The 25,424-nt window shown below is 32.8% G+C and overlaps 1 protein-coding gene and 1 pseudogene across 4 annotated transcripts in view; one reads left to right on the top strand and one right to left on the bottom strand.

The window, feature by feature from the left end:
• The window catches only part of ATRNL1 (attractin like 1), a 1,155,405-nt gene that overhangs the window by 859,296 nt on the left and 270,685 nt on the right, over window positions 1-25,424 (bottom strand). The gene's annotated exons all lie outside the window — the stretch shown is intronic.
• LOC141557011 (large ribosomal subunit protein uL4 pseudogene) lies at window positions 2,111-3,353 on the top strand (annotated as a pseudogene).

The following is a 25,424-nucleotide window of genomic DNA, read 5'->3' as shown; positions in this document are numbered from 1 at the left end:
AATAATATCTAGCTAAAATCAAAATCTATAATCACAAACAATGGGGATACATTAGAAGTTTTCTCAATGATTACAGAAATAAAGCAAAAATACTTATTTTACTATTAGACAACAGTTCTATAAATGTTAGGAATAACATCAAGACAAGTGAGAAAAATTAAAAATAAAAGGGTAATTTAAAAAGAGATAAAAACCACACCTATTTCCTTATACCAAAAGTTTTCTCAAAAATATTTTAGGATATCAGAAAAAATAACAAAAATAATTCATAGCTTTCCCAGATATACAGGCTTCAAAATAATCCCCCCAAAACTGCAACATATCTATAAAATAACAACAACAAATCTAAGAGGCTATTATATTAAAAAATGGAATGTCATGCCAAATAACTAGAAAAGAATAAAGTATTGAGGATCAACCTACCAAAGCTCATCAAATAGCTGCATGGATTTTAAATAAACGTTACTTAAATAAAAGAAAGCAATTTACATAGCTGGAGTAATATTCAAAAGTTATGGCAAGGCCAAGACAATATAATAAAATGACAATTACTACAAGTTAGTTTATGATTTTAATATTATGTCAATAAAGTTATAAAAGGGATAATTTACAGAACCTTGTAGGATAAAATCAAGATTCATTTGAATACTCAAATGATCCAAAATATCAAGGTAAATAATGTCAAAGGCTAAAAAGAAAAGAAAATAGCAATTCTAGACCTCAAAAAATATTGTAATCAATTGGCATTAGGCAAAAATCAGAAGAGTAGATTAATGGAACAAAGAAAAATCAGAAATAATTGAATTTAATAACCTAATGTTCAACAAACTAGAAACCACAAATTATTAATGAAAGAACTCATTCAAGCAAACTTCAAGATCTTCCATGCTAGAGACAGTAGGAAAGATATTACAGGGGATTGATGTGCCAGCAAGATATTACAGGGGATTGATGTGCCAGCATTAAACTTGGAATAGTATTCCATTCCTTCACTCCCACTTCACACTAGAAACAAAGGTCAACTTTAATATAAAGTCCAAAGTCAAAAAACAAGCTAGAAAAATGAGCAAAAAAATAAATAAATAAATAACAAGAAGAAAAACATTCTTAAAATGCATTTTGTTGTCAAGGGATATAAAAATGCAAACAGAAGAAAATAATGTCAAAATCATTACAAGTAAAACCTGGGGGGAGAGAAAAGAAACCCACTAAGAAATCCTGAAAGAGTTAAAAAAAATTATTTCCAATATCAAATGAGTAGGGGAAGAAAAACTAGGAAAAGACATGAGAATGATATGAAAAAATGTCAAAGATAATTAATAAAAGAGGACTAATAGTGAAGAAAAATAATATCTTAAAAAAGAAAAGAACTGGTCAAGTGGCAAAAGAAGTACAAAATCTCAATGATGAAAATAACTACTTAAAAATAGAATTGGCCAAATGGGAAAAAAGGTGCAAGAGCTCACTGAAGAAAATTATTTCTTAAAAATCAGAATTGGACTAATGAAAGCTACTAACTCAATGAGACATCAAGAAAAAAAAAATAAAAAAGAATCAAAAAATTAAAAATAGACAAAATATGTGAACTATCTCACTGAATAAAAGAAACAATGGACTTAGAAAACAGATTAAGATGAAATAACTTAAGAACTAGTGGACTACTTATAAGCCATAAACAAAAAGAAAGCCCAGGCATCATACTTCTAGAAATTATCAAGGAAAAAATCCCCCAATTTCCTATATTCTGAGAGTAAAATAAGAATTAAAAGAATCTAATGATCATCATCTGAAAGGGATCCCAAAATGAAAGCTTCCAGGAAAATTATAACCAAATTCCCAAACTCCCAGATCAAAGAAAAAGTTTTGCAAGTAGTCAGAAAGAAGTCATTCAAATAGCAGAGTAACAGTCAACATTTCATGAGATTTAGCAGCTATTACCTCAAAAAAATAGAGAGCTTGCAATATAAAATTCTGAAAAGCAAAGCTAGGAGAATAACCAAGAATAGCCTATTCAGCAAAACTGAGTAGTATCCTTTAAAGAAAAAAAAATGTTTTTCCTGTGGAGCAATCCAGCAGAGAGGAACGTGGCTCTTACTCTCCAGTGTCCGCCATGGCTTGTGTATATCCTTTGATTATCTGTGTACTCCAAAAAGGGGGAAGTATCCAGCAAAAATGTTACTTTGCCTACTGTCTTTAAGACTCCTATTAATCCAGATATTGTGAATTTTGTTCATACTCACTTGAGAAAAAATAATCAGCAACCTTATCCCATCAGAGAAGTAGCAGGTCGCCTGACCAGTGTGACTCATAGGGCACCAGCAGAGCTGTTGCTCAGATTCCTCATGTTCACGGAGGAGGGACTCACCACACTGGACAGGATGTTTGTGCCAAGGAGGTCTTATTTGTCCCTACCAAGACTTGATGCCATTGGCATCACAGAATAAACACAATACAAAGATGTTATACCATCTGCTCTGCACTGGCAGCCTCTGCCCTGCTAGCACTGGTCATATCAAAAGATCATGAAACTGAAGAAATTCCAGAACTTCCTCTAGTGGTTGAACATCAAGTTAAGGGGTATAAGAAGACCAAAGAAGCAGATTTTCTGCTTAAGAAGCTGAAGGCATAGAATGACTTCAAAAAGGACTATGAGAAGTCATCATCAGGGACTTTGTATCATCTATAATGAAACAATGGTATTATCAAGGCCTTCAGAAACAGTCCTGGTATTTCTCTCCTTAAGGCGAGTATACAATCTTTTGAGATTTGCTCCTGATGGGCATGAGAGAGAAATATATATATATATATGTATATATATATATATATATATATATATATATATATATATATATATATATACATATATATATATATATATATATATATATATATATATATATATATAGTATATAGTATTTGGACTGCAAGTGCCTTATGCAAGTTGGATGAGCTATATGGTACTTGCCATTGGTCTGCTACCCTGAAGAGTCACTACAATCTTCCCATGCACAAAATCTTACCAAGATTTTGAAAAGTCCTCCATGGACTAGGCAAAAAGATTCCTCAATGAGTACTCAAGAAGAACTCACTGAAGAACTTGAGAATCAGGATGAAACTGAACCCATATTCACAATTCTACGTCAGGCTAAGAACTGGAAAATCAGAGAAGATAAAAGAATGCTGCACTAAAGAAAATTATGGAGGCAAAGAAAGTAGTAGATGAGAAGAAGCTTGCAGGAGCAAAGAAGAAACCAGTGCAGAAGAAACCAGCAGAAAAGAAGCCTGCAGCAGCAAAGAAACTTGTGGAAAAGAAGTCTGCGCCTGAAAAGAAATCTCCTGCAGAAAAGAAACCACACACACACACACACACACACACACACACACACACACACACACACAAACACACACACAAAGAGAAAACCCTGCAGCTGAGAAGAAGCCTGATACATGAACTCAGTATACCAGATTATACATTACATCAATATTGCAAATTTCTAAAGAATACATATTCAAAGTGGCGTTGAGGGGAAAAAAAAGAAACTTTAATGAATAGAAGACTTTCAGGAATCCCTGATGAAAAGACCAGAGATGAATAGGAAATGTGGCTTTCAAATACAAGGCCAAAGAGAAGCATAAAAAAGGCAAACATGAAAGAGAAATTGTAAGGAATTCAGTAAATAAGGTTAAACTTTTAAAAACATATCTGAGAAGAATATACATGTAAATCCTAAGAATTTTATCATTTTCAAATCAATTAGAGGGATTCCAAAATGGAGGAGATACAGGAATAAGTTAATTACCATGGGATGATTACACACACAATAAAATTTATAAGGAAGATCAATGCATTAGAAAAAGAGAAAAAAGTGGAGGAATAGATGGGAAAAATTAGGTCACATAAAAAAAATAAGCAAAGAAGAGTATTTAAGCACAAGCACAGACACACAGGAATGACTTATTGATTCACTCTCTTCCCAAAGTAAAAAGTAATTTCTTTTATTCTGTTAAATATTTTGGTATTGAATAGATTAAACTTTAATTATACTCTTTTCCCATTTGACTGTGATGAACAGAAACTATTTTTTGGAAGTATTCCAAGATATTTTGTATAACTTTTACAAATATGTCAATGTTGTAAGAATGTCAGTATACAGTATTGTCATTTCAATATAGAATGAAATGGTTGAATTTAATTTCTTTCTTTAAGAAACTAAACCATGCAATGACAAATAATATCTTTACTATAAAGAATTACACTTGATAACATTTGTATTGCACTATCTAAAAATATAATCTCTAATCCCTTGAATCATGTGTATTTTTTGCTTATTCAGCAGTCTTGCTGAAGAAGACAGCTGAAGTCCCCCAAATTGATGTGTATATTAGATACATTAGTTGGAAAAGGATCTAATACTTTGATTTATAAAGTACACCCTTTATCTTTTTCATGCTAAATTAATCTTTTTTTTAATTTTTAAATTTTTTTATTAATAGTTTCTATTTACCAGATATATGCATGGGTAATTTTACAACATTGACAATTGCCAAACCTTTTGTTCTAATTTGGACCCTCCTTCCCTCCCCCCATGGCAGGTTGACCAATACATGTTAAATATGTTAAATTATAAATTAAATACAATATATGTGTACATGTCCAAAGAGTTGTTTTGCTGTACAAAAAGAATCAGACTTTGAAATAGTATATAATTAGCCTATAAAGGAAATCAAAAATGCCAGCAGACAAAAATAGAGATTAGGAATTCTATGTAATGGTTCATAGTCATCTCCCAGAGTTCTTTCGTTGGGTGTAGCTGGTTCAGTTCATTTGATCTTTTTTTTGAAGATAGATGATAATCTTATAATCACTCCCATTGATATTAGTTATAAAGCTCTCTAATGCATTCATGCATATGCATAGTACAACAATGATAAATCAAATCTGAGTACTTTTTCTTTTTCCACTTTTTATTTTCTTATAACAGTTAGTTAAGAGCATGTTATAATACAATACTTGCAGGATAATGATAAATGATCCTTTTTGATATATGTAGACACCTGTGTCCAGGGCTATAATTATTATTCTACTTTTAAAAAAAAACAAATAAATTAATCTGATGGGAGCAGTAGATTTAAATTTTAGCAAGTTATTTGAAGAAGAAAGTCAGCAAATCCCTAAGAAAATGGAGAAATAAAAAGTGTATGATAGTACTACTCTGTAGATTTCAAGCTAGTTAACAGATTTGCTAGAAAGAATAATGATTAACATCAACCTGGTAGAAGGCAGCCCTACCAGAATCGCCTTAAATTCTATCCTTCAAGCATTAAATTCAACATACGTATCACTGACTTGAATGAAAGCATAAATGTTGTGTGGTAGCATAACTGTCAAAAACATGAAGCTCAGAGGAATTGCAAACATGATGGATTGCAGAATTAGAATGCAACAATATTCAACAGGCTAGAATGAGTCAAATTTAGCAAAATGATATTAAAAAGACATAAGTCTTATACTTGACTTCAGAAACAAATTCCTAATTATAACATTGGCAAACAATTTAGTAGCTGCTGACAATAAGCTTAATATAAATTGACATTATGACATGGAAAAGCTCATGCAATCTTAGGCTACTGAAATAAAAATATAATATATAAGATTTTCAGGAGCCAAGATGGCAGACAGAAGACATGTCTTTACCTGAGCTCTCCCTGATCTCCCTCAATTAATAGCAAATCAAGCCTCTGAACAGATTTTGGAGTGACAGAACCCACAAATATTTGGAGTATAACAAATTTCAGGCAGAATATATTTTGGAAGAACTTCAGAAAAAGTCTATTTCAACTGGGGACAGAGGGAAGGGTCAAACACAGGCACAATGGAGACCCAGGGAAGTTGCCATCATGGACAGGGAATGTAATGAGAGGAATCTACAGCAGTGTCGGCTATGCTGGCCTGGTTGCAAGCCAGCAGAACAACAGATTAGCTGCAAGACACCCAACACAAATGCAAAAGGCAAATAGTGAGCTCCTGAACCCCAGAATAATGTGGGTCCTGGCCATGTCACTCAATACAGGAAATTAATCAGCACTGACACAGTGCAGCCACTGTCACCTATAGAGTAAGCTTGGACAATTTTCCTTTTGCCCTAAAAGCAGACCTCAATCTTTAAAAAAAAAAATGAGCAAAAAAGCAAAAAACTCTAACCATAGATAGTTTTTATGGAAAAAGAAAAGAACATTTTTCACACCCTGAGGACACAAAAAACAGATCATCTCCAGATGAAACCCCAAAGGGTGATATGAATTGGTTCCCCATCTGACAAGGCTCTTTTGGAAGAATTCAAAAATGATCTTAAAAGAGAGTTAAAAGAAAAATAGGGAAAGGAAGTTGGAGCTGTACAAAAGGATTTGAAAAAGGAAAAAAGAGAAATTATCTGAAGAAACCCTTAAAAATAGGCTTAGTGAATTTCAAAACAAGTCCTGATAGACCTGATGAAATGGAAAAAGCACATAACTTCTTACAAAATTGGTATGACAAAATGGAAAAAAAGAAAACAACTCCTTAAAAAAACAGAATTTGTGAAATGGAAAAAAAAATCCATTGAACAAAACAACTCATTTAAAAATTAAAATGGCCAAATACAAAAGAAGCTTTAAAAAGATAACTAAAAAAAATAATTTACTGAAAATTAGAACTGAGCAAGTGGAAATTAATGACTTAATGAGACATCAAGAATCAAAAACATGAAAATCAAAAAAAATGAAAAAAAAAGAAGTAAATTTAAAATAACTCACTGGAAAAACAAGTAACCTGGAAAATAGACCTAGGAGACACAATCTAATAATTACTGTATTTCCTAAAAGACATGATGAAAAAAAGATCCTAGACATCATCTTTCAGGAAATCATCAAGGAAAACTGCACTGATGTCCTAAAATCAGAAGGCAAAATAGTCATAGAAAAAAATTCATCAATCACCTATTGAGACCCAAAATGAAAACTCTAAGGACTACTGTAGCTAAATGTCAGAATTATTGAATCAAGGAGAAAATATTTTAAGAAGGCAGAAAGAAACAATTCAAATATTGAGGAGCCACAGTGAGGATTACCCAAGACCTAGCAGCTTGTGCCTTAAAGGACTGAAGGACCAGAAATATAAAATTCCAAAAAGCAAAGGAACTTAAGTTGTAGCCAACAATCAACTATCCAGCTAAATTGAGCATTATCTTTCAAGGAAGAAGACAGACATTCAATGATACAGGTAAATTTCACTTATTTCTGATGAAAAGACCAGAGTTGAACAAAAAATAAATAAAATAATATCCAAATACAGAATTCAAGAGAAACATAAAAAGGTAAAAAAGAAAAGAACTCTTGAGAACTAGATCTCTGTTAGTAAACTTAGAAAATGCAAGTATATTTTGATTTTTATTGTGAGAATAATGGAAAAAAAAAAAAAACAACCTAGAAGTAAAAAGGGGATTGTATTGGAAAAAGAGGAAAATGGAGGTTAAAAGAAGGAAATTACATCTCATGAAGAGGCAATGGAAACCTATTATAAATGAAGGAGAAAAGGGAGAGAGATGAATTGTGTGAATCTTATTCTCATCAGATTTGGACTCAAAGAGAGAATAATAAATGCATTTAAATTCACAGATAAATTTGTCTCAATAGGGAAGCAGGATGGAAAAGGGGAAAGGAAAGAGGGAACTAATAGAAGAGAAAACAGAAGTAATATGAGAAAATTTTTAAAAAGAAGGAGGACTGTAAAGGGAGAGGGCTGTTTGAGGGAGATGGTGGTCAGAAGTAACATCCTGGGAAGGAGGGAAAGGAGAAAGGAAAGGGAAAAGCACAACTTGGGGTAAATAAGATGGTGGGAAAAACAGAATTAGTCTGTGAATATGAATGAGATGAACTCTTCTATAAAAAAGCAGATAACACACTAAATTAAAAGTCAGAATTCTACAATATATTGTTTACAAGAAACATATTTACTTATATTTACTGTATAATAATATTTACTTTATTTTTATTATTAAAGTTAGTATATGATAGATCTTTGGAGAACATTGAATGGAGACAGAAAAGAGTATATGCTTTTTTCTCAGCAGTTTATGGAATTTATACAAAAATTGGCCAAATATTAGGACATAAAAACCTCAAAATCTAATGCAGAAAGGCAGAAAATTAGTAAATTCATCCTTTCAGATTATGATGCGATAAGAATCCCATGTTATAAAGAGGCAGGGTAAAATAGACCAAAAATTAACTGGAAACTAAACAATCTGATGCTAAAGAATGGGGTGGGCGAAATAACAAATCATAGACACAAGAATTTTATCCATGACAATGACAATAATGACACAACATACCAAAGTTTATGGGATACAGCCAAAGTATTTCTTAGGGGAAGTTTTATATCTTTAGATGTTGACTTGCATAAAAAAGAGAAAAAGAAGATCAATTTATTGGGCATGCAATTAAAAAAGCTAAAAAAAAAGAACAAATAAAAATCCCTTGAGTAAATACCAAATTTTAAATTCTAAAATAAAAGGGGGTATTAATAAAATTGAAAATTAAAAAAAACTATTGAATTAATAAACAAAACTAAGAGCTGGTTTTATGAAAAAACCAATAAAATAGATAAACTTTAGTTGATTTGATCACAAAAAAGAAAGAAGAAAATCAAATTATTAGTATCAAAAATGAAAAAGATGAATTTCCCATGAATGAAGAAGAAATTGGAGCTATAATTAGGAATTATTTTGCCCAACTGTATGCCAATAAGTATGATAATCTATGTGAAATGGATGAATATTTACAAAAATATAGATTGCCCAGATTAGCAGAAGAGGAAACAGATTATAAATAATCCCATTTTAGAAAAAAGTAATTAAACAACTCCTTAAGAAAAAATCTTCAGGGCCAGGTGAATTTACATATGAATTCTTTCAAACATTTAAAGAATAGTTAATTCTAATATTATGCAAATTCCTTGAAAAAACCTCTTTGGTAGAGACCTTAAAGAAGGGAAAGGGACCTGTATGTGCAAGGATGTTTGTAGCAGCCCTCTTTGTGGTGGCCAGAAACTGGAAACTACGTGGATGCTTGTCAATTGGAGAATGGCTGAATAAATTTTGGTATATGAATATTATGGAATATTATTGTTCTGTAAGAAATGACCAACAGGATGATTTCAGAAAGGCCTAGAGAGACTTGCATGAACTGATGCTGAGTGAAATGAGCAGGACCAGGAGATCGTTGTATACTTCAACAACAATACTATACAATGATCAATTCTGATGGATGTGACCTTCTCCAACAATGAGATGAACCAAATCAGTTCCAATAGAGCAGTAATGAACTGAACCAGCTACACCCAGCAAAAGAACTCTGGGAGATGACTATAAACCACTACATAGAATTTCCAATCCCTCTAATTTTGTCCGCCTGCATTTTGGATTTCCTTCACAGGTTAATTGCACACTATTTCAAAGTCCAATTCTTTTTGTACAGCAAAACAACTGTTTGGACATGTATACATATATTGTATTTAATTTATACTTTAACATATTTAATATGTATTGGTCAACCTGCCATGGGGTGGAGGGAAGGAGGGGACAAATTAGAACAAAATGTTTGGCTATTGTCAATGTTGTAAAATTACCCATGCATATATCTGGTAAATAAAAACTATTAAAATAAATAATAAAAAAGAAAAAAGAAAGAAAAACCTCTTTGGTAAAGAAGGAATTTTATAAAATTATTTTTGTGGCACAGGCATAGTACTGATAACTAACCAGGTAGGGTCAAAACAGAAAAAGAAAATTATAGACCAATTTCCCTAATGAATGTTGATGCAAAAATCTTAAATAAAATATTAGCAAAGAAATTACAGAAAATTATCCCCAGAGTAATAGACCATAATTTATACCAGGAATGCAGGAATAGTTCAATATTAGGGAAAATATTCTCATAATTGACTATATCAATAAGCAAACTCAAGAAAAATCATATGATTATCTCAATAGATTTTAGGAAGTGTTAAAGTATCTGAGATTTGAGCTCAGGTTCTCTTTATTTCAGGGCCACTGAACCACCTAGCTGCCCCCAAATCATTTCTAGCCACATGAAAAAGTGCTCTAAATCATTGTCGATCAGAGAAAAGCAAATTAAAACAAATCTGAGATACCACTACACATCTCTCAGATTGACGAAAATGAAAGGAAAAGATAATAATGAATGTTAAAGGGGTATGGGAAAACTGGGTCATTAATACAGTTGTGAACTGATTCAAACATTCTGGAGAGCAATGTGGAACTATGGCCAAAATACTATCAAACTGTGTATATCCTTTGACCCAGCAGTGTCTCTAATGGGCTTATATCACAAAGAGATCTTAAAGGAGGGAAAGGGACCCACATGTGCAAAAATGTTTGTGGAGGCCCTTTTTGTAATGGCAAAAATACTGGAAACTGAGTGAATGTCCATCAGTTAGAGAATGGCTGAATAAATTATGATATATAAATGTTGTGGAATATTAGTGTTCTAGAAGAAATGATCAGCAGGATGATTTCAGCGAGGGTGGGAGAGACTTACACAAACTGATAGCAAAGGAAATGAACAGAACCAGGATATCATTATACATAGCAACAGCAAGATTATATGATGATCAATTCTGATGGACATGGCTCTTGTCAACAATGAGGTGATTGAGATCAATTTCACTGGTCTTGTAATGAAGAAAGCCATCTGCACCCAGAGAAAGGACAGTAGGAACTGAATGTGGACCACACCACAGTATTTTCACTCTTTTTATTGTTTTTTGCTTGCATTTTGTTTTCTTTCTTATTTTTTTTTTGTTTTTGTTTTTTTTTTGTTGTTGTTGTTGTTTTTCCTCACTTTTTGATCTGATTTTTCTGGAGCAGCATATTTGTGGAAATACATATAGAGGAAATGCACATGTTCAACATATATTGAATTACTTACCATATGAGGGAAAGAGGTGGGAGAAGGGAGAGAAAAATTAGAACACAGGATTTTGTTGCATTGAATGTCAAAAAGTATCCATGTATATATTTTGAAAATAAAAGTTTTAATTAAAAAAATCTAATATATAGACCAAAGTTGAGTATAGCTATTCTCTGCCCTAAGGAGAATTTATCTGAGTGTTTCCTGGGTGAAGCACTTAGTAAGAATTTTCGGATGTACTCCACCATGTTCCCAAAACTCTCCTTTTTATTGCCTTTCTTTGTTTCTTTGTTAGGTTCTTACTAAGTGCTAATGAGATAATGAGATGATAGGTTCTTACTAAGTGCTCAGTTGGTACTTAACGATTCTGTAGTTCCGGCCTTTAGGGGAGTTTTCCCCTGTGAACTCCTGGGGAGGAGCTTGCATGCTTAGGAGGAGCAAGTTCATTGGCTGAAGTAATTTTTCCCAGAAGCCCTTGCATTATCCCATGCCCATTCTCTGGGAGGATAAAAGAGGGCGGCACTCAAGAGATTGGGAAAGAGTCTCTACACAAGGTCAGAGTTGGCCACAGTTGAGACAGCATATCTCCTCCCAGAGAGCCATCGCCAGTTTCTGGAGACAACAGCACATTGCATTTCTTGAAATTTGGACCCAGGAAACACTCAGATAAATCTTCTTGGTGAACAATGAGCAGTTGAAAACAAATAAGAGTTGGGGCAGAATACTGGTCCTCCAGAGCCAGTCAGAGAAGATCTGAAGAAAGATATTTTTACCCTCAGAAGTGTAAACATCTTCATACTAGTTTCACTCAAACAGTAAGCCATAAGCCCTGGGACTAGGAACAGTAACTTTCACCCCCGAGACAGCTTGGAGAATCAAGTGTCTGAGTCAGAAAAGATTGAGTGAAGCTCTACTCATAAGTGTTGCCAACGTTAATTGTACAGCTGGGATATGGCTCTAAGTGAGAAGGAACCAGCATACCCACAGTGAGTGCAGAAGTAGTAGGGCAGAGATGCTGCTGGCTGTGGATATATAAAGAATGGCATACTTTTAGTTTCGGATTCCAGGTCAGCAGGAGGAACTGAAGGAGAATCTGAGGTCAGAGGCAACATCCTCCCCACCAAAGTACTAGAAATGATTACACTAACAAGTTCTTATTTTAAAAAAAAAAAAAAAAAAAAAGTAGATAAAGGAAGAATAACCCAACCATAGACACTTATTTTGGGAATAGTAAAAACCATGCTTCATCTTCAGAGAATGAAGTTAAAAACAAAAACAAAAACAAAACCTTCTTCTATCAAAAAGAATAGCACTAAATAGTTACCTGTCCAAAAAAGAATTCAGAGAAGAGCTCAACAAAGACTTTTATAATCAAAAAGAGAGATTTAGGAAAAAAAGAAAAACCTAAATAAATAAATAGGAACAATCCAAGAAAAAACAAGATTACCAAAAGAAAATCAACCAACTAGAAAAGGAGGTCCAGAGTCTTAAGGAAGAAAATGATTCCTTGAAAACTAGAATTGGACAAGGGGAAACCAAGAAAGAATAAAAAGTAAATAATGAAAGTATAGAAAAGAATGTGAGACCTCTCATAACAAAAACAACAGATCTAGAGGACATATCAAGAAGATAAAACAAGAATGATTAGATTACCTGAAAGCTACAATTTTTAAAAATCTTGACATAATAATATAAGAAATCATTAAATAAAATTATCCTAAAATGTTAGAACAAGAGGGGAAATTTAAAAAAAATCTACTAAACTAGACTAGAAAGAGATCCTGTGAGGAAAACCTTACAGGAATATCATTGTCAAATATTGAAAGCCCCAGCTCAAAGAAAAAATATTATGAACAAGGAAAAAACAATTCAAATATGGCTGAGCCACAATTAGAATAACACAAGACCTGGCAGTAGCTACATTAAAAGTCTGCAGGTCTTGGAACACTATATATCAAAGAGAAAAAGAACTAAGGTTGAAGCTCAAATATCATACCCAGTAAAGTGAAGCATATTGCAGAATGAAAAAAAAAATCAATAGACTTTGAGGAATTTGTTGGAAAATATCTGAACTTAATAGAAAATTTGACATGTAATATCCAAGAGAAATACGCTAAACATCAAAGACAATTTTAAGATACTCAATTAAGACAAACTGTTTACGTTTTATATGTGGAAATGTAAATCATATGTCTAAAAATATCATTACTAATTGGATAGTTTGAAAGATGTACTGAGATAGGGCTGAATATGATATAATTCTTAAAAAGTAAAAACCTGTAGGAAAAGGTAAAAAATAGTATTTATGATAATAACTTAGATGCCAAAGCAAGAACTGACACAGACAAATTAGATGGGAGAAGGATTTATAGTTCTGGAATCATACTCATATCAGGAATAGGTTAAAGACAGAACATGAGAAGGACTATAAGTCCTAGAATCATACATGTCAGGAATAAGTTAAAGACAGAACAATGCACACATACACGTATGATAATTTTCTAAAATTATGAGAAAATAAGAGGAGGAGAGATAAGCTAAGGGGAGTAGATATAGAAGGCTCATTAGATTAGCCAGGATAGAATAAGGTGTGTAGGTTAATAGGAATGGGATAAGAAGAAAGGGAAAAGGGGTGATGGGAAAAAGGATAAGATAGGGAAGGAGAACCAAAGGCCAGAGGCAACATCTCTCCACCCTAGGATTAAAGAAGATTTATACTAACAAGGTCTTATTTTAAAAAAGAGAATAAGTCATTGCAAGACTTTTGTATGCATACTAATGTCCAAAGAGAGAGAATTTAGTAAAATTTCTTATGTGCTAGGCACTGTGCTAAAAACTGGCAATATGAAAACAAGAAAACAAGATAATACCTGTTCAAAAAGGGCTTATATAATAATGGAAAGATCATACATAAAAAGATAGAAAGTTGAATTGGGACAAAACACATGTAGGGCCATGGTGATGAAGCTTCAAAAAATTACTTGAAAACAATGATTACAGGCAGGATAAAAGTTACACCTATAAGAAGTAAAGGAGCCATAAGTGGAGTCAAAATTCTAGGCAGCTGGTGGCAAAATGGATAGAGCATTGGACCTAGGATAAGGAAGAACAGAATTTAAATCTAGGTTCAGATATTGATTTGCTGTGTGACTACTGGCAAGTCACAACTTCTACAAGCCTCAATTCTCTCAACAGAAATATGAAGGATAATATTAGCATCTATCTCCGTATTAAATGAGGTAATATTTGTCGAACTGACAACATTTCACAACTGATTTGCTATTTTATAATGCACCACATTCTACCTGAGCTTGCCCAGAGGTGCAGTTCAGAAATACAATAGCTCCTATCTCATGGTCTACTTCTTCCTGGGCTTTGGACAAGGTGGGCAGACAATAACTCTGCAGGATTCAATTCTCTTTTGCCTGCTCCATCCCAGTGGACAGATGAAAAAAGCCTCTCCCAGTTCAGTTCTTTACTTTCATTTCTATCTGCTTCAATTTTACCCTATTAGGGTCCTTCCTACTCCAGATTTGCCTCCCCACTGTGCTGTTGGGCACTCATTCTATAATTAACAAAATTCTTTTCATTTTAAATTCCTTCCTCTCTTTGTGCTACCATCTTCAGCCACTCACTGAGTCCTGATTCCCTACAAAAGATAATTGCATCCCTAAACATCCTTTCTAAGACTTGCTAGACTGTAGTATACTAATATAGCTAGTAAGTAAAAACTTAAGTAAAAAACTCTCCTTTACTCAATGATTTCATAAGGGACCCATGTATTAGACCAGGCTTATATAAATTAATCTTCAAAAAATTAATATTTAATTTTTTGTGGGGAAGGATGTTGCCTCTGACCTCAGATTCTCCTTCAGTTCCTCCTGCTGACCTGGACTCTTTGTCATAGAGATATCCTTGTAAGGAAAATATCCATAACTTGTCTCTACAGAGATAGATTATATGTCACAGGCAGGATCTGAAACCACAACTTCTTGATGCTGAAAAAGGTACCTCTCAATAATTTCCTCCTTAGGATAAAAATTTGAATAAGGCTTATGAAATTTAAGAAATCTAGAAAACAGGATAAACATAAAGCTTCAATAATAGAAAGGTTTGGGCACCAAAATAGCGCTCATTTTGTAATGTATAATTCAATAAAGAAAATAGATTGTCATACTTTAATGATGACTTTTGTATTAGAAATGTATCCACCTCTTAAGTTTGATATTGATATGTTTTAAAACCCAATATATTTTAGAAAAAAATTCCATACATTCATATTTAAAAGACTTTGAAACTTTTTATTTATTCTTTTTGCAGCAGAGCTGGATAATGCTTACAGCAGATCTTAAAAGAATTATCAATGTGTAGCCAATTTGCTTTAATAATCTCCGAATCAAACACAAAAAATTAAGTTAAAATACCTTTTGTACTGAACTCATTTCGAGAGAATTCCCTTTTGGTTCTGTACTTCAGGGAAAAAGCAATAAATGCATTTTAAATCCAATTGTCTAAAATGTGTACTTCATGAAAGTGCTAGTAGTATTCTGTTGCTGTCAGCATGAGCAACTACATTTTTATGCTGAACAAGCAACTCTAAAACCATCAGGCTGTGGCCTTCTGTTTGGCAAATTTTATAGGGTGATAATTTTACAGCCTAGACTTTCTCTAGGAAAATTGCTTTATAGATAAATACTTTACTTCAGCTATTCATCTACAGTGTAATATCAAGAGAGGAAAAATTGCTCATTATTGAATTAAAAACATATTTTTAAGTGTATACAAAGACATCACACACACAAAAAAAGCAAAGAACACCAGACCTGGTGTCTTTCACAGCTTTGAGTCAAGGAGGCATGTATATGTAAAGTTAGACAGAACAATGGGCCTAGAATCAGGAAGGTGTGATTTCAAATCTAGCCTGTGATACTAACTTAGCAAGTCATTGCTTTCTGACTCAAATTTCATAACTAGAAAATGGGAATAACATTCAAATGAAATAATGACATTCAAATGAAATATCTGTAAGCACTTAGCACAGCTTCTAGCACAAAGGAGGCACGTAATAAATATTTGTTCTCACTTCTTTCCCACTTTTACAGCTAGGGGAAAAAAATCTTAACCAAATAAAAATTAGAGGCAAGCATAAAAGAAAAAAAATTGATAATTTTTATTTCATGAAACCAAAAGATTTTTGCATTAACTATACTGATGAAACTAAACCAAGAAGGAAAACTTTTAATTAGGAAAAAATCTGCATCAGATATTTGTACGCGTTTCATATCCTGCAAACATAGAACATTAGCACAAATATATGATCAAAATGAAGTGTCAAAGGCAATGAACAAAAAGTCCCCCAGGAAAAATGCAAATTATTAACCATGTAAAAATTGCTTCAAAGAGAAAGGAAAAGAAAAATAATTCTCCTCCTACCAAGGAAATTAGCAAAACTGATATAGAAAAAAAATCAATGCTGAATGGTTTATGGAAAAACAGCTATATGAATATACTATCAGTAGAACTTAAAGTTCACATAATAGTTCTGGAAAACAATCTGAAATTAAACTTAGAAAATGAATGAATTTTCCCTTTAACCCAGAAAATCCACACTCAAGTACTCCCTTCCCTAAGGAGATCAAAGGCCAAAATTTAAGTCCCATATACACCAAAATATTCATTACAATACTTTTGTAGTAGAAAAGAGCTAGAACACAAAAGTAGGTTCTATTATTTGAGAAATGGCTAAACAAACTTTGGTTCAATAATATAATTAGACATGCTATAAGGAAATATGAATGTGAACAATTTTAAGCAGCATAAGACATATAAACTAATTCAAAGTGAAGAGAACAGAATCAGGAAGGTTAGTTCCTGACTTCTAAGAGAAGAGGTGGTGTTTTTCCCTGGAACAGGGTTTAATAAAACCCTTCTGACTAACTGAAAATATATGCAATGACAATAACAAAAAAGAAAAATGAAAAACTATGCAGTGTGTAACACCTCTGAGATTTCTTAGTTTCTTTCAATACTTGATTCAGTCATCTTCTATATAATCCTTTTTCTTATCTCTAGATGCTTAATGCTTTTGCTTCCCACTCCCCCAAAAAATTACCTTGCATTTATTTTATATAGATATATAAGTGTGAAATAGCTAAATGCTTTTGAACATCTGCATTTTCTAATAGAATATGAGGGCAAACTTTGCTCTACTTTTGGTCCTATTTCCCTGGTGCTTGGCAGGGTCAGTGTTTCATAAATGCTTGTTGATTACTCATCTTTACCAAACTTAAAAAAGAGATAATAAAAGAACTTCTCAGAGATACAGGACTATGACTTTGAAATACTGAGAGCATCTCTGGGCTCAGCTATTACATTGGTTCATTGTGTTGAATTTTTCCTCCTCATTTGTAGTATTTGTGAAAGCAATAGAGATGGGGAAATAATGAAAAAACAAAAGATCCAATAAAAAATTTGATTAAAATAAAATAAATTGTATGCAAATAAGTCATAATCATTAAATACAACCCAATATTAAAATGAAAGTCTCTCATCTCTCTAGGCCAATCTCAACAAAGTTGGTAAATCTATATTCCTAAAACACACAATCAGAAACTCCTGATCAACTTAATGAGTCCCCCAATAAATTTTATTAAATTGTAGGATTTGGACATTATCAATATGAAGGGAATTTCAATGAAGGTAGGGAAAAACTCTAGAATCCTGTAGAAAAGAAACAGGAACTCTTATTAAGTGGGTAGACTTTGGAAATTGAAGTTAGGAATCAATTTGAATCAAATCCTGCTTCAAACAGATATGTACTGGTTGTCTTGAGCCTAGAAAAGCCTGCCTCTTAATGTTGTTGTAAAAGTCAAACAAATTAACATTTTCTAGAATGTTACAAGCTTAAGGTGCTATAGAAATACTAGTTATTATTATTTTATTATTATTATTATTATTATTATTAATCTCTGATTTGTATCTAGAGGCTGGGACTACCTCCACAATGATTGGTAACTAATAATAAGAAAAACGGGCTTTAGCTAGAAGAATTGTCATTTTCCAAAAGTGTACAAAAATGAGTTATGATATTGTCCCCTTTACTTCTACTCCCTTTTTTGTTTTGTTCTCTCTCCCTTGGTCTTCTAAACCAAAGTACAACCAGGAGCAAAAATTATTTTCATGTAGTAAGAGACCTATCCCTGCCCAAGGGAATATTAGGAGGGCTATCTGAGTTACTATATTACTCAGTTACTATCTGAGTAATTTCTGATTTTTTTTATTCCCTTTCTAAAGAGATCAGAATCTTAACATTCTTAAGAGTGTGTTTTTTAAATAAGTACAACTTTCCAAGACCTTAAGTATTATTAAAATTGGGAGTGGGGGAGGGAGAACAGCTAGGTGGTGCAGTGAATAGAGCACCAGCCCTGAAGTCAGGAGGACCTGAGTGCAAATCTGGTCTCAGACACTTAACACTTCCTAGCTGTGTGACCCTGGGCAAGTCACGTTAATTAACCCCAAATGCTTCAGAAAGAATTATCAAAATTCTCGGAATCACCGAACAGGATTGTTTCTGTTGTTACTTCTTTCTTTTTTAAAATTGTTTTTCTTTTCTTTTTTATTAGTTTTTTTTTTTTATTTACAAAAAATATATATGACCCTTGCAAAACTTTGTTCCAAATCTTTCTCTCCTTCCTTCTTACCTCCTCCCATGGATGGCAGGTAGTCTAATACACATTAAATATGACAAAATATATGTTAAATCCAATATGTGCATAGATATTTATAGTTATCTTGCTACACAAGAAAAATTAGATCTACAAAGAAAATAAAACCTCAGAAGGAAAACAAAATGCACGCAAACATCAACAGAAAGTGTGAAAATGCTACATTGTAGTACTCACTAAGTTCCCACAGGCCTCTCTCTGGGTGTAGATGGCTTTCTTCATCACTGAACTATTAGAACTGGTTTGAATCATCTCGTGCTCATTTCATCTAGTATCAGTTCATGTAAGACTCTTCAGGACTCTCTGAAATCATTCTGCTGATCGTTTGTTACAGAACAATAATATTCCATAACATTCATATAATTTACTCAGCCATTCTCCAATTGATGGACATCCACTCAGTTTTCAGTTTCTAGCCACAACAAAACATTTTTTTTTTTTGCCACAAACATTTTTGCAAATATGGGTCCCTTTCCCTTCTGTAAGATCTCTTTGGCATATAGTCAAAGGATATGGACAGTTTGATACATTTTTGAGCATAGTTCCAAATTATTCTTCAGAATGGTTGGATCCACTCACAGTTCTACCAACAATGTATCAGTGTCCCAGTTTTCCCACATCCCCTCCAACATTCATCATTGTCTTTTCCTGTCATCTTAGCCAATCTGACAGGTGTGTAGTGGTATCTCAGAGTAGTCTTAATGTGCATTTCTCTGATCAATAGTGATTTGGAGCACCTTTTCATATGACTAGAGTTTCAATTTACTTTTTAACTTAATATAATCAAAATTATTTTGTGATCAATATTGATCTCTCGTTCTTCTTTGGTCACAAATTTCTTCCTCCTCCATGATATGAGAGGTAAGCTCCTACGTTCTTCTAATTTGTTTATATCATTCTTTATGTCTAGATCACGAACCCATTTCAACCTTATCTTGGTATTGTAGTGTTAGGTCAATGTCTAGTTTCTGTCATCAATATTCATTAGGGAAATTGGTCTATAATTTTCTTTCTCTGTTTTTGTCCTACTTGGTTTAGGTATCAGCACCTTGTCTGTCATAAAAGGAATTTGGCTTCCATGAACCATTGAGAAAAAAGTAAACCCCTTTCTGTCTCCATTTAATTTTCTCCAAAGATCTATCATATCTAACTTTTCTAACATTTTGTTTACCTCCTTAACTTCTTTCTTATTTATTTTGTGGTTTGATTTATCTAGTTCTGACAGATCAAGTTTGAGATCCCCCACTAGTATAGTTTTGCTGTTTCTTCTTGCATCTCTCTTAACTTCTCTGCTAGGAATTTCCATGCTATATCACTTGGTGTATAAATGTTTAATATTGATATTGCTTCATTATCTATGGTACCCTTTAGTAAGATATAATTTTCTTCCTTATCTCTTTTAATTAGATTTATCTTTGCTTTTACTTGATCTGAGATCAGGATTGCTACCCCTGCTTTTTTTTTCTTCACCTGAAGCATAATATATTTTGCTCCAGCCCTTTACATTCACTCTGTATGAATCACTATGCTTTAAATGTGCCTCTTGTAAACAACATATTGTAGGACTTTGTAGGCTTCTGGCTTTTAATCCACTCTGCTATCCACTTCTGTTTCATGGGGAAGTTCATCCCATTCACATTCACAGTTAAAATAACTAATTCTCTGTTTCCTGACATCTTATTTACTCTGTTGTACTTTTTTCTTTCCTTTCCTCCCTTCTCTCCTCCCCAGTATTTTGCTTTTGATGACCACCTCCCTGAAACAGTCCACTCCCTTTAGAGTCCCTTTCCCTTTTTTATACCTTTCCCCTAATTCTTCTGTTTTCCCTTCCATTAGTCTTTCCCTTTCTTTTCCCCCTTTCCTTCCTACTTTCCTATAAAGTGAGAAAAATTTCTTTATGATACCAAATATGTCTGATATTCTCTCTTAGAGCCAAATCTGATGAGAGTAAAATTCAATCAATGAATTCTTCTTTCCTTCAATTATAACAGATTTTCTTTGCCTCTTTGTGAGATGTAATTTCCTTTATTTTACCTCCTTTTTCCTCTTCTTCCAGTATGATCTCCTTTCCATCTCTAGTTTCTTTTTTTAATCATAATAAAATCAAATTATACCCAAATTCTCTAAGTTTACTCATAACAGAAATATAGTTCTCAAGACTTCTTTCCTTTTTACCTTCTTATGCTTCTCTTGAGTTCTGTGTTTGGAGATAAAATTTTTTTGTTCAGTTCTGGTCCTTTCATTAGAAATAGGTGAAATTCACCTATATCATTGAAAGTCCATCTTCTTCCCTGAAAGAGGTTCATTTTAGCGGAATAGCTTATTCTTGGTTATAATCCCAGTCCCTTTGCTTTTCAGAACATCAGATTCCAGGCCCTTCAGTCCTTTAAAATGGAAGCTGCTATGTCCTGAGTAATCCTAATTGTGGCTCTTCAATATTTAAACTGTTTCTTTCTGGATGCTTACAATATATTTTCCTTGGTAAAATAGTTCTGAAATTTAGCACAATATTCCTTAGGGATTTAATTTTCAGGAGGCGATAGGTGGATTCTTTCTATGGCTATTTTACCTTTTGATTCTAAAATATCAGGGCAGTTTTCTTTTATGATTTCCTGTAAGATAACTTCTAGGTTCTTTTTTTTCATCATGGCTTTCAGGAAGTGCAATAATCCTTAGATTGTCTCTCCTAGATCTATTTTTCCAGGTCAGTTGTTTTTTTCCTAGGTGATATTTCACATTTTCTTTTATTTTTTCATTTTTTTTTCTTTTTGTTTGATTGATTCTTGAAGTGTTATTGAGTTGTTCACTTCCATTTGTTCAATTCTAATTTTAGGGTATTATTTTCTTCAGTTACCTTTTTTAGCTCCTTTTGCAATTGGCCAATTAAATTTTTGTGTTCATTGCACTCTTTTCTCATTTTTTTCTATTCTTTCTTGCAATGATCTCATTTCATTTCCCCATTTTTCATCTTACTCTTTTAAGATCGTTTATGTAATCTTTGAAGAAAGCCTTATGAAACAGGACCAGTTCATGTCTCTCTTTGGGGCTTCTTCTGGAGTTGCCTTCTCTTTAGGAATCTCAGCATTTGAGGTCTGTTCTCTCTCTCCATAAAAGCTGTCTACGGTGAAAATTCTTTTTTGTTTTTTATTCATTTTTTTAAGGCTTGAGGTCTGTTTAATGCAAAGAAGTGACAGCTGCCCTGGGACAGTTCTGCTGATTGATTTTCAGTGCTGGGTAACTATGTTCGGTCTGGTATTCTTCCAGGGCTCAGTGATTTACAATTTGTCTTTTACAAAAGGCAAAACCACCTGCTTACAACTAGGACAGAGTCACCTAAAAGGCTCACAGGAGATTCTCTGGAGCATGAAAGCTACAACGTTATGACTCTCCACTCCAGCTTCTTGCTCCATCTCCCTATGGTGTGGTCTGGGTTCGGCAGACTGTCCCCCTGCCCAATTGAAACATACTTATTCTGAAGTTCTTCCAAGATATTTCCTAGAAATGTGTTGTATTCCAAATATTTGTGGATTCTTTGACTTCAAAATCAGTTGAGAAGCTTAATCTGCTGTTGGTTTGAGAGAAATTTAGAGATTACTGAGCATTGTGTCTGCTCTCTGCCATCTTGGCTCCTCTCCTAGAAGTTCCCCATTGTTACTTCTTCCAAAGAATCTTGAATAATCTTGATGTAATGAAGATTCTTTGCCCCAAAATAATGTGTAAATTAGCATTTTGTTTTTCTAAATTGAAGGAATTTTCCTTATCACCAGACAATAAGAACAAAAGAATCATATATTCTCTATATCTCTTGATTAATTGTGAAATGTGGCAATATCACTTATAAAAGCTCAAACGCTTAATTATCAAAGTTCCTAAGAACTTGAACAAGTCCAAAGAGAGTCCTTAAATTCAAGGATTAATCCAAAGAACTTTCTAGTGGGAGAAGCTTTAATCATGCATCGTGCTTGAAGGAGAAAAAGAATCTTTATCTAAGGTTTCCCTATAACAGAATAATTAAAATCATACCATGGACCGAAACTTTGACCATGGCCCTAACCACCAGAACCACCATTGCTGGATATGCACTTCCCTTTAACCTACAACTTAAACCTTTGTTACACTATATATGGACAGTGCCTTTGACTAATAGTCCATTTTTCAAAGTTTAGCTTTTGTAACATCCACGTGTTTTTAATGGAGTTTAAATCATAAAATGAGTTCCCAGGCTATTGAACTACGTTAATTTTTTTCTCTTGGGCAAATTTTTTTATCTTTTATGATATTGGCAGAACAGTTGTCTTGAAGTATCCAATCTGCATGTAGACATTTTTAAAATTCTGGACCATCCTGTTTCTCACCATATCAATATATTGGTCAGAATATAAAATATTCCTTCAGTGGAAGGAATAAATTTCCAAGCCCACTGTAAGCAATAGTATATATTCATACATACACACATATCCATTGTATATGCATATACATATATACATACATATATATATATATACATACACATATATACATACATATATATATGTACATACATATATATATAATATATTTACCATTAATTGTTTTGGATATGGGTGTATACGATCAGTTACCAAATAATTTTTATTGGCCTTCTCTCTCTTTCAATTTTTAGAAGCCTATGCTGAGGAAATAATAATGACTTCTCCAGCTGCCAGGTTCCCATAAAGATCCTGTTTTCTGAGAATTATTTAGGTTAGTTTATAGAAATGATTTGTTAGTTTTTGGTGGTGTTTTTCTTGTTTCTGGCTAGAGATGTAGTGATTAATTTTGTTTCATTACAGTTTTGAATGGTCTTTGAAATACTTAATGTCTTCAATCAACAGCTGATATTATGTCCCTGAAGTTCATAACTTTTCTTGGAGTAATACCAATTCTTAAGAACTACAGTATTATAAAGCACAACAAAAATGAGCAATGAAATATGTATGTGGAATGAAATAGGGCACTTACCTGAGTGTAAACTATAGGTGGAAAAAAAAACAAACTCAATTTGGTTTTAGCTGATCAAAGTGAAATGTTTTAATTCAGTCTAATGTCAATAGAAGTACATACTCAAGCAAGCTCTCACAAAATTAAACCATATCAGAATTATTTTTGTCTTACTCTAGCCATATACCATAGTATATGTTGCCAATGTAGGCTGTTTGATTAGAAAGTATCTTATAAATATTTACAAAAAGTACCATTTTAATTTTTTTATTGTTTTGAGTATTTTATAATCTATGATACAAAGATTTTTTAAATGGTATCTCGATAACCACATTTATTCTCAATTTCATTCTCTAAATTATCTTTTTTATTTGAAACCCTATTTCAAAACTAACACTATAATTATAGAACATTTTTATTTACTAGGAGATATGGAGCATTATTTTGGTTCATGTGGGTACTGTCAGTGTCTAATTTAAAGAAAGCAATGATTGAATATATCTTCTTTTTAAATGGTGTCAACTGATTATCTTTTTTTTTAAAAGTCAGGGAAAACTAAAGCTACCAAAGAGACTTTAAAAAACAATTATTTGAAAATCAGCTTTTCTAAACTTCATGGGGAAAACCAAAAGCTCCCAAGAATAAAAAGTCATTCAAATTATAATCATTTACAAATATTAATCTTGTAATTTCATAATTTTTATTTACTAAACAAAACCTGCTTTAAACAATAAAAAATTAACACTGCCAAAATTTGTTATAAAAATGCCAGAAACCTTATCTTATTATAAATGTAGGAGCACACAGAATTTTCACTAGAAAACAAAACAAAAAATACCTTGATTTTCAAAAGGGATATAAAAAGTATATACATTATATTTTATGTGGCTTTAATTAGGAAATATTATCAAACAAGAAATATTTTAGAGATCAATAATGAAGGCTCCTTTTGCCAGGTTGCTTTTTCTTGAAATCTATATACAATAATGAATCAAATGTCAAGACTGATGAAATTGTCTTACTGAAATCAACAATGTATTTAAATCTAGCTAGAAAAGCTTTTTAAATTTTTTATTCTTTTGTCTAAAATTTCTAATTAGATTTGAGTTAATAAGGAACCACCAGGTCATAATACAGGAGAGTCAAAAATAACATTAAAACATATGCACAGTCAAAAGTCCAAAGGACAAACAGTAGTATCTGCCTTCAACTTCCAATATTTTCAGCAGTTTTCCTCTCATTTTTATCTAGACTTGCAAAATTGTTTTCAGCATCATAAGGACCATGATATACACATAGAGTTTAGATTGATTTCTGACCTAAAAATCTGCTCTCATTGAATTCAAGAAACCACCACCAAGCCTAGATACATAGATTTTTGAGCCCATTATTAATAACTTTATTAGGAAAAGAAATACAAAAGAGTTCAAACTTGGGTTCTTGCTAAACGAGGATGTTTTAGCTGTCATGTGCTCACACCCAGTGTCTTCCCCTTTGACTCTGGATGTAGCTTGAAAGTGTTTCATGATTCATGATCAAAAAAGAAAAAGAGAGTAGGGAGGGGCCTTTCCTTTTATATATCTGCTAAATTATTAACTCTTCTGAATTTATTGTCAATGTTGGAAATCTTCAGCCTTTGGTACCTTCCTATCTTTCAGGTAATTCGAACAGATACCTCAACACCTCCAAAATTGTAGCATTATCTGCATGGACCTTTGGGCATAGTTATTTAAGTCCAATTTCTTTTCTTATCTTTGCCTTCTTGTCATTTCT

This window comes from Sminthopsis crassicaudata, chromosome 2 (assembly GCF_048593235.1).
Source record: "Sminthopsis crassicaudata isolate SCR6 chromosome 2, ASM4859323v1, whole genome shotgun sequence".
Taxonomy (NCBI): domain Eukaryota; kingdom Metazoa; phylum Chordata; class Mammalia; order Dasyuromorphia; family Dasyuridae; genus Sminthopsis; species Sminthopsis crassicaudata.
Note: the sequence above shows the minus strand (reverse complement) of the source record. Positions and strands in the feature narration are given on the sequence as shown.